This window comes from Peromyscus maniculatus, chromosome 8, assembly GCF_049852395.1.
Source record: "Peromyscus maniculatus bairdii isolate BWxNUB_F1_BW_parent chromosome 8, HU_Pman_BW_mat_3.1, whole genome shotgun sequence".
NCBI lineage: Eukaryota > Metazoa > Chordata > Mammalia > Rodentia > Cricetidae > Peromyscus > Peromyscus maniculatus.
The window spans coordinates 12,159,554-12,171,178 of NC_134859.1; positions in this window are offsets into that span (position 1 = coordinate 12,159,554).

Below are 11,625 nucleotides of genomic sequence, written 5' to 3' on the forward strand. Positions count from 1 at the left end.
GTTAAGTTTCAAACTCAGGACAAACATCTGAGGTGCCTATTTAACGTATCAAAGAGGACCTGGCTGGGTTTTCCCAGCATCCCTCAGTTACAGAGTACAGTGCCTCTTAGATAGCTGGCATACCCCCACTCTCTACCCTGAACTCTCCAGCCCAGGGCCTGGGCTGTCCTCCTCCAGAGGCTCTTCCCTATATAATCCAGACATTTTGGTTACCCACCCTTTGTTTGTATCTTTGGCCTCCCGGCTGCTGCACCTGGTTCCTCTCTCTCCCTTCTCTCTTCCCCTTCCCCCTCCCACATGGCCCAGCTCAGTCTGGCCATGTCCACTCTGGACTCTCCCAGACATCCCCGCCTCTACCTACGCTCTCCCTTTTATCTACAATAAACTTTCTGCTCCACCACCCCTAGGAGCAGTCCTGTCCTTTCTTTACCTTTTTATTTATTGTCTTCATCCATCTGCATAGAGTTGTAGGCCAGTAAGGGCAACAGAGTGAGTCAGGGTTTCCAATTAAAAAAAAGTATTTATCCAGGTGGTGGTGGATCACACCTTTAATTCCAGTACTCAGGAGGCAGAGGCAGGCAGATCTCTGAGTTCAAGGCCAGCCTGGTCTACAGTGAGTTCTAGGACAGCCCTGTATGGAAAAACATGACGAAGAAGTATTTAAGGGGGCTGGAGAGATGGCTCAGAGGTTAAGAGCACTGGCTGTTCTTCCAGAGGTCCTGAGTTCAATTCCCAGCAACCACATGGTGGCTCACAAACCATCTACAATGAGATCTGGCTCCCTCTTCTGGCCTGCAGACAGAACACTCACTGTATACATAATAAATAAATAAATCTTTAAAAAAAAAAAAAAGAAGAAGAAGAAGTATTTAAGGGCCAGCAAGATGGTTTAGTGGGTAAGGCATTTATTGATAAACCTGACAAGCCAAGTTTGATCCCGTGGACCCAGATGATGGAAGAAGTGACTCTGACTTTCAGAAAGCTGTCCTCTGTCCTGGACACACACAGGCCATGGTATTCAGGAATATACACGTGCAACACACACACACACACACACACACTGTATTTGTAAAAGAAAACATGCTGTGGTCGGCAGCCCTAATTTATTTATGTTTAAAAGAATGCTAACCCTGATTTATTTATGCTTTTAAAAATGCTAACTTGTACAAAGGGAATAATAAGTAATTCTAAGAAAATTAAGTCAGTGAGTTAAAAACTCTTAAACTTTTATCTCAATCAAATGGCCCAAGACTGTAATCCCAGTGACTCAGGAGGTTGAGGCAAGAGAATAATAAGCTTATGGCCAAGGAGGAGAAGTTTGGTGATATTCTGTGTCTAATAAAAAGTTTTAAAAGGCCTGGGCAGTGAGTTGCAAGACAGCCAGAGCTTTTACACAGAATCCCTGTCTTGAAAAACAAAGCAAACCAAAAAAAGCTGGACATGGTGATGTGAAAGAAATAAGAACCTGACCACTCCTAGGTACGGCTGAGGAGGTTTTTCTTGTAGATATGAGGGAGAGTACAGCCAGAGGCATCTGGAAGGTCCAGACTGAACCAGGCCATGAGATGGGGGCAGGGGCAGAGCAGAAGAGGAAGAGAGTGAGGGACAAGGGAGGGGACCTGGAGAGGGAGAAGAATCAAATGGCCAAGAGAATAAGGACCAAGAGGCCAAGAGAGCACTTGGCCAAATGCCTGGGCTCTACAGGAATGAGAAGCTGGGAAAGGGAAGGGAAGCTCAGGGGCTGGAGACAGGGTAGAGAGCGGTGTGTGTGTGTGTGCGTGTGTGTGTGTGTGTGTGTGTGTGTGTGTGTGTGTGTGTGTGTGTGTGTGTGTGAAGCTGAGAGGAGCTAGGGTTCTGTAACAGGTACTTGCTATGCTGAGAGAGCCAGGTAGCCAGCTTTATGAATTACTGCGCAGAGAACCCCCGAGGGTATCCCAGGCGTGGGCAGGGAAACATGCTGGGCAGATGCACACCATGTGGGCATGGTGGTGGCAGCAGGGGACGGGGCAGCCATCACAGCCCAGATGCTGCATCCACGGCAGAGCTTATTATAATAGAGATGAAGAGAAAGATAGGGGAGGGGGGGAGAGAGAGAGAGAGAGAGAGAGAGAGAGAGAGAGAGAGAGAGAGAGAGAGAGAAGAGCGCACCACTCCTGGGAGGAAAGCGGAAGACAGAGAGAGGAAGGGGAGGAGTTTTTCTTTAGAATGAGGCTTTTATGTCAGGACGCAGGCGGCAGCAAGGGGTGGGATTTCAAGGGGCGATCAGCATATTAACTAACAGCCAGCATCTGCTTTGATCGTTAGTAGGCACCTCATTTGGTTATTTGTCCTGAGTTTCTTTGGGATCTAGCAGGTGTGTGCCTGTAATCCCAGCATTTAGTAGGTTGAGAGAGGATGATCATGGTCCCCTTGAAGGACGTAGCAAGTTAGAGACCAGTCTGGGCTACATGAAATTCTGGGTCAGAAAAATATGAAGGGCTGAGGATACAGCATAGTGGTCAAGCATTAACACTTACGCTTGTCTTAGTGAGGCCTTGTCTAAAAACAAAATCCAAAAAGAAAAAAGAAGTAATATTAGCAATAGGTTTGTATGGACAGGGTTTTACTCCTCTCCCCCGTGTTTTTATTTGTTTCCCCCTTTGCAGTATGGCGAACAGTGTTCCTCTAGTATGGTGGCTCGTGCCTGTAATTCTAGCACTTGGAAGGCCACGGCAGGAGTGAGAGGCCAGTATGCCCTGAGCACCAGGGCAGCCTGGGCAGTCTCAAGAAACAAAACAAGCAGCTGTGAGGAACTCCGGAGTCTGCAGCTTGACCTCTGCTTCGCCAGCGGCTCACAGGCAGCTGGAGTCGCTGTGCCTTTGTTCCATGCGCCCAGGTCGGCTGTTGCGGAGCCTTGGGCCACCCTGCTCCGGTAGATGCCCTTGGTCCTCGAGTCCTCCTTGGGGCGTCAGGGAGGCGGCTTTGGGGCCTGGGCTTCCGCTGAGCGCTGGAGGAGGAGCAGCAGCGGAGGCACACGGTTCTCAGGGGGAATCCATCAGGCCTGGGAGATTGGGGGGCGGGGGAGGAGACATGGACATCCTGGGAAGGTCAGGCGAGAGAAGGGTACTTCCTGGAGATAGACCCTAGGAGGCAAGGTCTTCTCTGAGAAGGGTAAGGTTGTCATTGTGCCAGCTAGCTACCTGGAAAAGGAATAGGGCATTTCCACATCCCAATTCAAGGTCACCTGAGAGAGTCCACCGAGGAAGAGCAGGCTTGCACACACAAAGGCGTAGTACCTGGAGTGGGCTTATACTTCCGGGTGGGCAGAAAAAGATGACAGAGTTACTCCTCAAGGAAGCATCAGAGTGAATGGAATCTCCACTCTGTGTCCTTCACTTGCCCTGCTGAGAGGTCCCCCAAAGGCAGCAGCCTGGTGCTCTGAAAATCAGCCTGCTTCTAGAGGAGCCAAGCCCAGCCTGCCCAGCCAGCGCAGCAGTAAATAGGTTACATTCCTTGGAAGGGACAGGAATAAGGCCCGGTTACCAGTGCCTGCTGCTGTACAACACTGTTCTCTTAGCATAACAGCCATTGCCGGCTTGTTTATTTATTTATTCATTTAGGGTTTTTTTTTTTTTTTTTTTTTTTTCTGAAGCAGGGTTTGTTTCTGTGTTTAGCCCTGGCTGTCCTGGAACTCTCTCTGTACACCAGGCTGGTCTCTGACTCACAGAGATCCACCTGCTTCTGCCTCTCAAATGCTGGGACTAAAGGTGTGCACCACCATGCCTGCCTGGACCACTTTTTTTTTTTTTTTCCCCAGATACAATTTCTCTGTGTAGCCTTTGCTATCCTGGAACTTGCTCTGTACACCAGGCTGCCCTCGAACTCTCAGAGCTCTGCCTGCCTCTGCCTGCCGCGTGCTGGGATTAAAGATGTGTGGTGCCATCCCTCGGCTAAAGAACTACTTTTATCAGTTTGTATGGGCACATGAGTGCAGGTGGCCACAGGGGCGGGATGAGTTGGATCCCCCAGGAGCTGGTATTACAGGACGTTGTTACTGAGAATCAAATGCCGGACCTCTGGAAGAGCAGTACACACTCTTAACGGCTGACTCACCCCTGCAGCCCCTGTGTGTCTGGTTTTTGAGACAGGGTCTCACTTCATAATATTGGCTGGCTTGGAACTCACCAGGCGGACCAGGCTGGCCTTGAATTCATAGAGATCCACCTGCCTCTGCCTCCCAAGAGCTAGGAGTAAAGGTGTGCGCCACCATGCCTGACACACTATTGCCACCTAGATCAGAGCAGCTATGACAGTTCCCCCAGAGACCCTCAAGCTTGTGCCTATGATACTCCCTCCCTGAAAGAGTGGGTGCAGAGGGTGATCAGCCCTTACCTGAGATCTCAGCCTCTCCCTCCAGCACCTTCCTGTCAGCTGCTTTGTTTGTTTGGTTTTTGGTTTTTCAAGACAGGGTTTCTCTGTGAGCCCCTCCCTGGCTGTCCTGGAACTCACTCTGTAGACCAGGCTGGCCTCAAACTCAGAGATCTGCCCGCCTCGGCCTCCCGAGTGCTGGGGTTACACATGTGCATTGCCGCTGCCTGGCATCTGTCAGCTGTTGATAATTCTGACTCAGCTGCATTGGTCTCCTTGCCTCAGAAGGTAGAATGTGTGGACTAGAAGGTTAACAAGGGGAGGCACTTCACCTGTGCAGCTGGGAAGTCGGCATCAATGCTGGGGTGGGGGGTATTTCTATAATGAAGCTGTTTTGGGGTCACACCAGATTGGACTGTGGTAGAATTGTTACTTCAGCCTGTCAATGGTGCCTCCTTAGGGCAAGTAAACTTTGTTTTTGTCTCTCAGCAAAGTTCCCACAACAATGTCCTCCCAACACACTGTAGTGTGACTTGGGTCCATGAATAAGGAGAGGAGAGGAGGGCAGAGTCCATGCAGCAGGCAGTAGACAGCTATGTGCTGCCATGTCTTCCTTCCCTGCTTGTTTTTGTTCTTAGGCTCTACTGAGGCATGGCATGTGCACGCACACACATGTTCAGGCACATGTGGAGGCCTGCCTGAGGTCAGTCTTGGGTACCGTTCCTCAGGTGCCATCCACGCATGTTTGATTGTTGTTTTTCTTTTGTGTGGGTTTTTTCCAGACAGGGTTTCTTCTGTATTATCCCTGGCTGTCCTGGAACTCACTCTGTAGACCAGGCTGGTCTCAAACTCAGAGATCCACCTTCTTTGCCTCCCAAGTGGTCCCATCTTATTTTTTTTTAATTTACATTTATTTATTTTGTATGTGTAGACATGTGGAAGTCAGAAGACAATTTGTAGGAGTCAGTTCTTCTCTTCTATTACATGGGTCCCAGAAACTGAACTCGGGTCATAAATGTGTTAGCAGTTGCTGTTACCCACTGAGCCATATTGCCCGCCCTCCTTGTTTTTGAGACAGGTCTCTCACTGGGATCTAAAGCTTGCTGATCAGGCTGAGCTGGTTGGTCATTAAGGCCCAGGCATCCACCAGTCTCTACCTTCCCCTTGCTGAGATCACAGCGGGCACCCAGTGTCTGGCCATTTACTTTTGATGCGGTTTTGAGGCTTGAACTTGGTCCCTGAGTTTGCAGAGCAAGCCCTTTACCAACTCAGCTGTCTCCCCAGGCTCCCCGTCTACTTTTTTATAAAGACATTTTTGTAAAGTCACTGGATTTAAGGGCTGACCTAAATTCATGATGTCTTCTCAAGACCCTTAATTATATATGTTTATATACGTGTGTATATATATATATACTTTCTTAATTATATCTGCAAAGCCTGTTATCTCAAACCAGACTGCATGTCTGGGTGGACATGGCATTTTGAGCAAGACTGTTCAAACTGCTGTATTGCATGACACAATTTTTCAAATGAAAGTTGGGAAACCATTTTGGAGGCTGTAGGAACTGAAGAGGAAGCCATCACTTGGGGCCAGTGTGGGTGTGGGCCGGGCCCTGGTGGCTGAGAGCAACAGAGACAGGCTGAGGGGCGAGCTGCCCGCCTCCTCCGTGATGTTACGATCCATCCAAGTAGGACTGGAGAAGGTGGTGCACCACATTTAAAACAAAGTTTATTTCCTATGATTGTGTATTTGCACGGTGTGTTGGGGGTGCGCATGTGATGCAGTGCTTGTGCGGAGTCAGAGGACGATCTGCGTCCGTTGGCTCTCTCCACCCACCCTGTGCGTCCTGCAGCTCAAACTCAGGTGCTCAGGCTTGGAAACAGAGGAAGCCATCCCGCCAATCCCTCCTTTTTCTATGTAGGAAGAAAAGAAAAATGAGAAAGAGGTCCTGGGATGCGTGCACAAGGCCCTGGGTTCAGTCTCCAGCACACCGCCCACAAGTAAGGACAACGGTCTTGAACAGATTTTCCCCAAAGAATATAAGAAAATCTTCAACCACCATATGTAGCATGTTCCATTTCATTAGTTATTGGAACTGCCAGTCAAAACTATTACGGTAGGGATTGAAGAGATGCCTCAGCAGTTTAGAATACTTGCTGTTCTGCCAGAGGGACTCAGGTTTCCCCCAACACCCACATTTGGTTCCTAGACATTAAGATTCAATGCTTTCTTCTGGTCTCCAAGGGCACCAGACACACGCATGGTCCACAGACATATATGTAGGAAAAACACTCATAAAATAAAAATATCTTAAAATCAAAACATTATAGTAGATCGCAGGCTGGGGAGGTGGCTCAGGAGGAGAGCATTCAAGTGCCTGGTATATGCATGGCCCTGTGTTTGATGCTCACCCTGAGAAGAGGAGAGGGAGAGAGAAGGTGGGGATTATATAATTCACACCTACTGGAATAGCTATTATAAAAAAACACAAAAATTGCCAGGTGGTGGTGGTGCACGCCTTTAATCCCAGCACTCAGGAGGCAGGGGCAGGCGGATCTCTGTGAGTTCGAGGCCAGCCTAGTCTTCAGAGCGAGTTCCAGAACAGGCTCCAAAGCTACACAGAGAAACCCTTATCTCAAAAAACCAATACTAGCCGGGCGGTGGTGGCGCACGCCTTTAATCCCAGCACTGGGAGGCAGAGGCAGGTGGATCTGTGAGTTCCAGGCCAGCCTGGGCTACAGAGTGAGTTCCAGGACAGCCAGGGCTACACAGTGAGAACCTGAATCAAAACTAAAACAAGAACTTGTATTTAAATGGTTAGAGTGACATCATCATTCCAGCCAGAAGGCAAAAACAATACGAATACTCTTGAATGACGGTCCACTGTTCTGTGACCCCACTTTTATTCAGTCATTAAAAGTAAAATTCTGACATATGCTGGGACATGTAAGAATCTTTCAAACATCATGCTAACTGAAATAAGCCAGGCACATATTTTCATGGTCCTGCTCATCTGAGGTGCCCAGGGCTAGCAAAATCATGAATGATTGTAGCTAGATGTTGTGGGGAGGGGCAGCGTGTGTTGGTTACTTTTATTTTTATTTATTTATTGTTACCATGTAGGTCCTGGAGACTGAACTCAGATTGTCAGGCTAAACAGCAGGCATCTTTACCTGATGAGCAATATTGCTAGCCCTGGAGTTATTGTTTTCTTATTAAGATTTTTGTATTTGCAACATGGTCCCTCTCCGTAACCCTGGTTGGCAAGGAACACTCTTTGTAGACCAGGCTGGCTTTGAACTCACAGGCCTTGAACACAGATCGTCTGTTTCTAGAATACTGAGATACTGAGATTAAAGGTGTTGAACAAACACACCTACTCTTAAAATTTTTTATCACTCATTCGTGTGTGTGTGTGTGTGTGTGTGTGGTGTGAACCCTCAGAAGCCAAAAGAAATGTTGGATATCCTAGAGCTAAAGTTACAGGTAATTATGAGGAAATAAACTAGAGTCCTGTGGAAGAGCAGCAAACGTTCTTAATTGCTGAACCATCTCTCCAGCCCTGGAACTACTTTTTGTTTGTTTTGGTTTTGGTTTTTTGAGACAGGGTTTCTCTGTGTAGCTCTGCCTGTCCTGGAACTCACTCTGTAGACCAAGCTGTCCTGAAACTCACAGAGATCCGCCTGCCTCTGCCTCCTGAGTGCTGGGATCAAAGGCGTGCACCACTGCCGCCCAACTCTGGAATTACTTTTCAATGAATACATTTTCTATTTGGGATGTTGTTAAAAAGGGCTGGAAATAGGTAGTGGTGATGTTGTATAACATTGTGAATATACTTAATGCCACTGAATTGTGGAATTAAGATGATAAATTCTGTTTTCTGTATATTTTACCATGAAAAACCTACACGAAATTACCATTTATTATTTAACATAGTAACAAAATTCGAAAGTATCACACTCTCTCTGTTGGAGAAGCTGTAGATAAGCAGGCCTATTCATATTCTGCCAGTGGGGACTGAAAGGACTCTTGTATTGCTAATAAATGCTTGTTTTGCTTACTTGATGATCTGCCTCCTTGGAGATAAAAATATAGCTTGGTGGCGGCGGCGGCGGCGGCGGGGGCGGCGGCGGCGGCGGCGGCGGCGGCGGCGGCGGCGGCGCACGCCTTTAATCCCAGCACTCGGGAGGCAGAGGCAGGCGGATCTCTGTGAGTTCAAGGCCAGCCTGGTGTACAGAGAGAGTTCCAGGACAGCCAGAGCTATGCAGAGAAACCCTGTCTGGGGGTCGGTCAGGGGAGAAAAGAAAAAAGATGAAAACACATGTGCACTTGGTTATCCCTTCCAGGGTTTGCCTTCTTTCTTTCTTTCTTTTCTGTTTTTTTTCGAGACAGGGTTTCTCTGTGTAGCTTTGGAGCCTGTCCTTGATCTCACTTTGTAGCCCAGGCTGGCCTCGAACTCACAGAGATCCGTCTGGCTCTGCCTCCCGAGTGCTGGGATTAAAGGCGGGCGCCACCGCCCGGCCTTCTTCTTTCTGTGCTAAAGACCAGACCTCTGACCTCATGCACACTGGATGTGCTGCCTGGAGTTTCAGCTTCCAAAGCTGTGATCTAAACAAATGTCATCACAGTGTGATTGTTTCGTGTATCTTATTATGACCTTCATGATTTGCTTTTTTGCTTATTTTCTTGAATTACCCAATGTGAAATGTATTTAGAAGGCACAATCTGAATGATAGTTTATTCATCAATACTAAGGTTATATATTACTTCTAGGCCCTCTTAGAAGTGGAGACGGGAAATGGGCAAGTATACTTGTGAGTTCACACTGATACCTCCAGTTTTTTTTCCCTCCTGAGACAGGGTTTCTCTGTGTAGCTTTGCGCCTCTCCTGGAACTCACTTTGTGGATCAGGCTGGCCTTGAACTCAGAGATCTGCCTGCCTCCACCTCCCGAGTGCTGGGATTAAAAGCTTGTGCTGCCACTGCCTGGCTATTTTTAAAAAACTTTTTAAATTTTATGTGCATTGTTGATGATGTCAGGTCCCCTGGAAATGGATTTACAGACAGTTGTGAGCTGCTATGTAGGGGCTGGGAATTGAACCGGTGAAGAACAGCCAGTACTCTTAAGTGCTGAGCCATCTCTCCAGACCCCCAATACCTCCCGTTCTAACGTTGCCAGGTTTGTTCCGTCCTTCTACCTCTCTGTGTTTGTAGCTCTGTTCCTCAACTATAAGGAACTTGGTTTCCAAGCCGGGCATGGTGGCACACTCCTTTAATGTGAGAAAACCAAGCACAGAGAAGGCCAGGGAAGGGAGCATAAAAACAAGCCTGAAAGGATTGATCAGAATGAGGCTTTTTTTTTTTTTTTTTTTTTTGGTTTTTTCGAGACAGGGTTTCTCTGTGTAGCTTTGCGCCTTTCCTGGAGCTCACTTGGTAGCCCAGGCTGGCCTCGAACTCACAGAGATCCGCCTGGCTCTGCCTCCCGAGTGCTGGGATTAAAGGCGTGCGCCACCACCGCCCGGCTGAGAATGAGGCTTTTGAAAACCCGAGTGATGAATGTTTTGTTCAAGGGCACATGTCCTCTGAAGTGGAGGGGGGGGAAGCTAGTCTTTCTAAGGCTTACACCTACCCTTTAGGAGCCAGCTTTATTAAAGGGTGTTTGTTTTTTCCTTCACAATTAAGAAATTTATAAAAAAGAATTTCTAGGCCAAGCAGTGGTGGCGCACGCCTTTAATCTCAGCACCAGGAGGCAGATGCAGGCAGATCTCTGTGAGTTTGAGGCCAGTCTGGTCTATAGAGAGAGTTCCATACACACATGTACACATGCACTAGCACACACACATACCTGTGAACATGTGAGTGCACACACACTAAATTTTAAAAAAGCTGTAAGTTAATGTAATGCAAGCATGTATTACATGACTTTTTCTGAGAAGAAAATATCTATTTATTTTACTTAGGTGACCAATGATGCCTCAAAGAAATGATTCTACCCAAATCAAATCTAGTTTGGTAACCAAGTAATTTCTTGATATTACTTGGGCGAGGAATCAGAGTGTAGGTGACCTGGGCAACCACATCACAGCAAGGCCACTCCAGCATGGTAAAGACAGCTGTGTCTCAATGTCCCCAAGCCAATCTGCAGGCAACTCCACCAGTTTCCTCTTGCCCAGCAACTGTCTACTGCCTATATACCTTTGAGACCGCCTAATGAGGTTTTTAACTTTCTAAGCTTCCTGAACCTTGTACACTTTGTTAGGCCTTCAGGGTTTTTTTTGTTTTTGTTGTTGTTGTTTTTGTTTTTTGTTTTTTGAGACAAGTTTTCTCTATATAACAGCTCTTGCTGCCCTGGAACTCAAACTCACAGAGATCCTCCTGTCTCTGCCTCTTGAGTGCTGGGATTAAAGGCATTTACCACCAGTCTGGCTGGGTCTGAAGTGCCTCCCATGAGGAGAGAATGTTTCAACTCAGAATAACTAAACAGCTCAAGTGGTTTAAAGCATGCTTTTGAAATTTTTGTTGTTATAAAAGATGTTATCAGAACAAATAACGTCTCATCTCAATAAGGTTTGTAGATTACAGCATTGCTTCTATGTTACACTCATCTTTTATTTATTCATCTATTTTGTGTATGTGTTTGGGGTGGAATCATGCCACACATTAGGAAGTCAGAGGACAACTTGTAGAAGTAGGTTCTGTCCTCCTACCACGCATGTTAAATCCCTTTCCCAGTTGAGCCAATCTTGTTAGCTCTACATTCTTGCTGTTACTGTTGTTGAGAAGGGTCTTGTCTTAATAGTCCAGGCTGGGATCTTCCTGTCTCCGTCTCTTGAGTCCTGGGAGTACAGACATGCATGCCCAGATTTCAATGTTACTTTGATTCTGAAAATTACACTGTGGACATGTAAAAGAATTCACTGTTGTCATGGAAAAAGAACATTTTCCCCATGGGGTTGTCATAAACATTTAATGCACAATTCAGGTACAAAATTTGGCAAAAGATATGAGGAATTTAGATGGGAATTTAGCTTATAGGAAAGGTCTCACTAGAAGTGATATGATCTTTAAAGAAACCACCACCCTTTACTTCCATCCTCCATTACCTTACCATATTAACTCCTAAGGTGTGTCTAGTTTGTGGAAATCTACAAGTATTGGGGACTTCAAAGAAACAGGGAAAGCACAATTCTAGAGCACAGAAATGTGAACTCAAATGTGGTGGCACAAACCTTTAATCCCAGCTCTCAGGAGGCAGAGGCAGGTGAGTCTCTGTGAGTT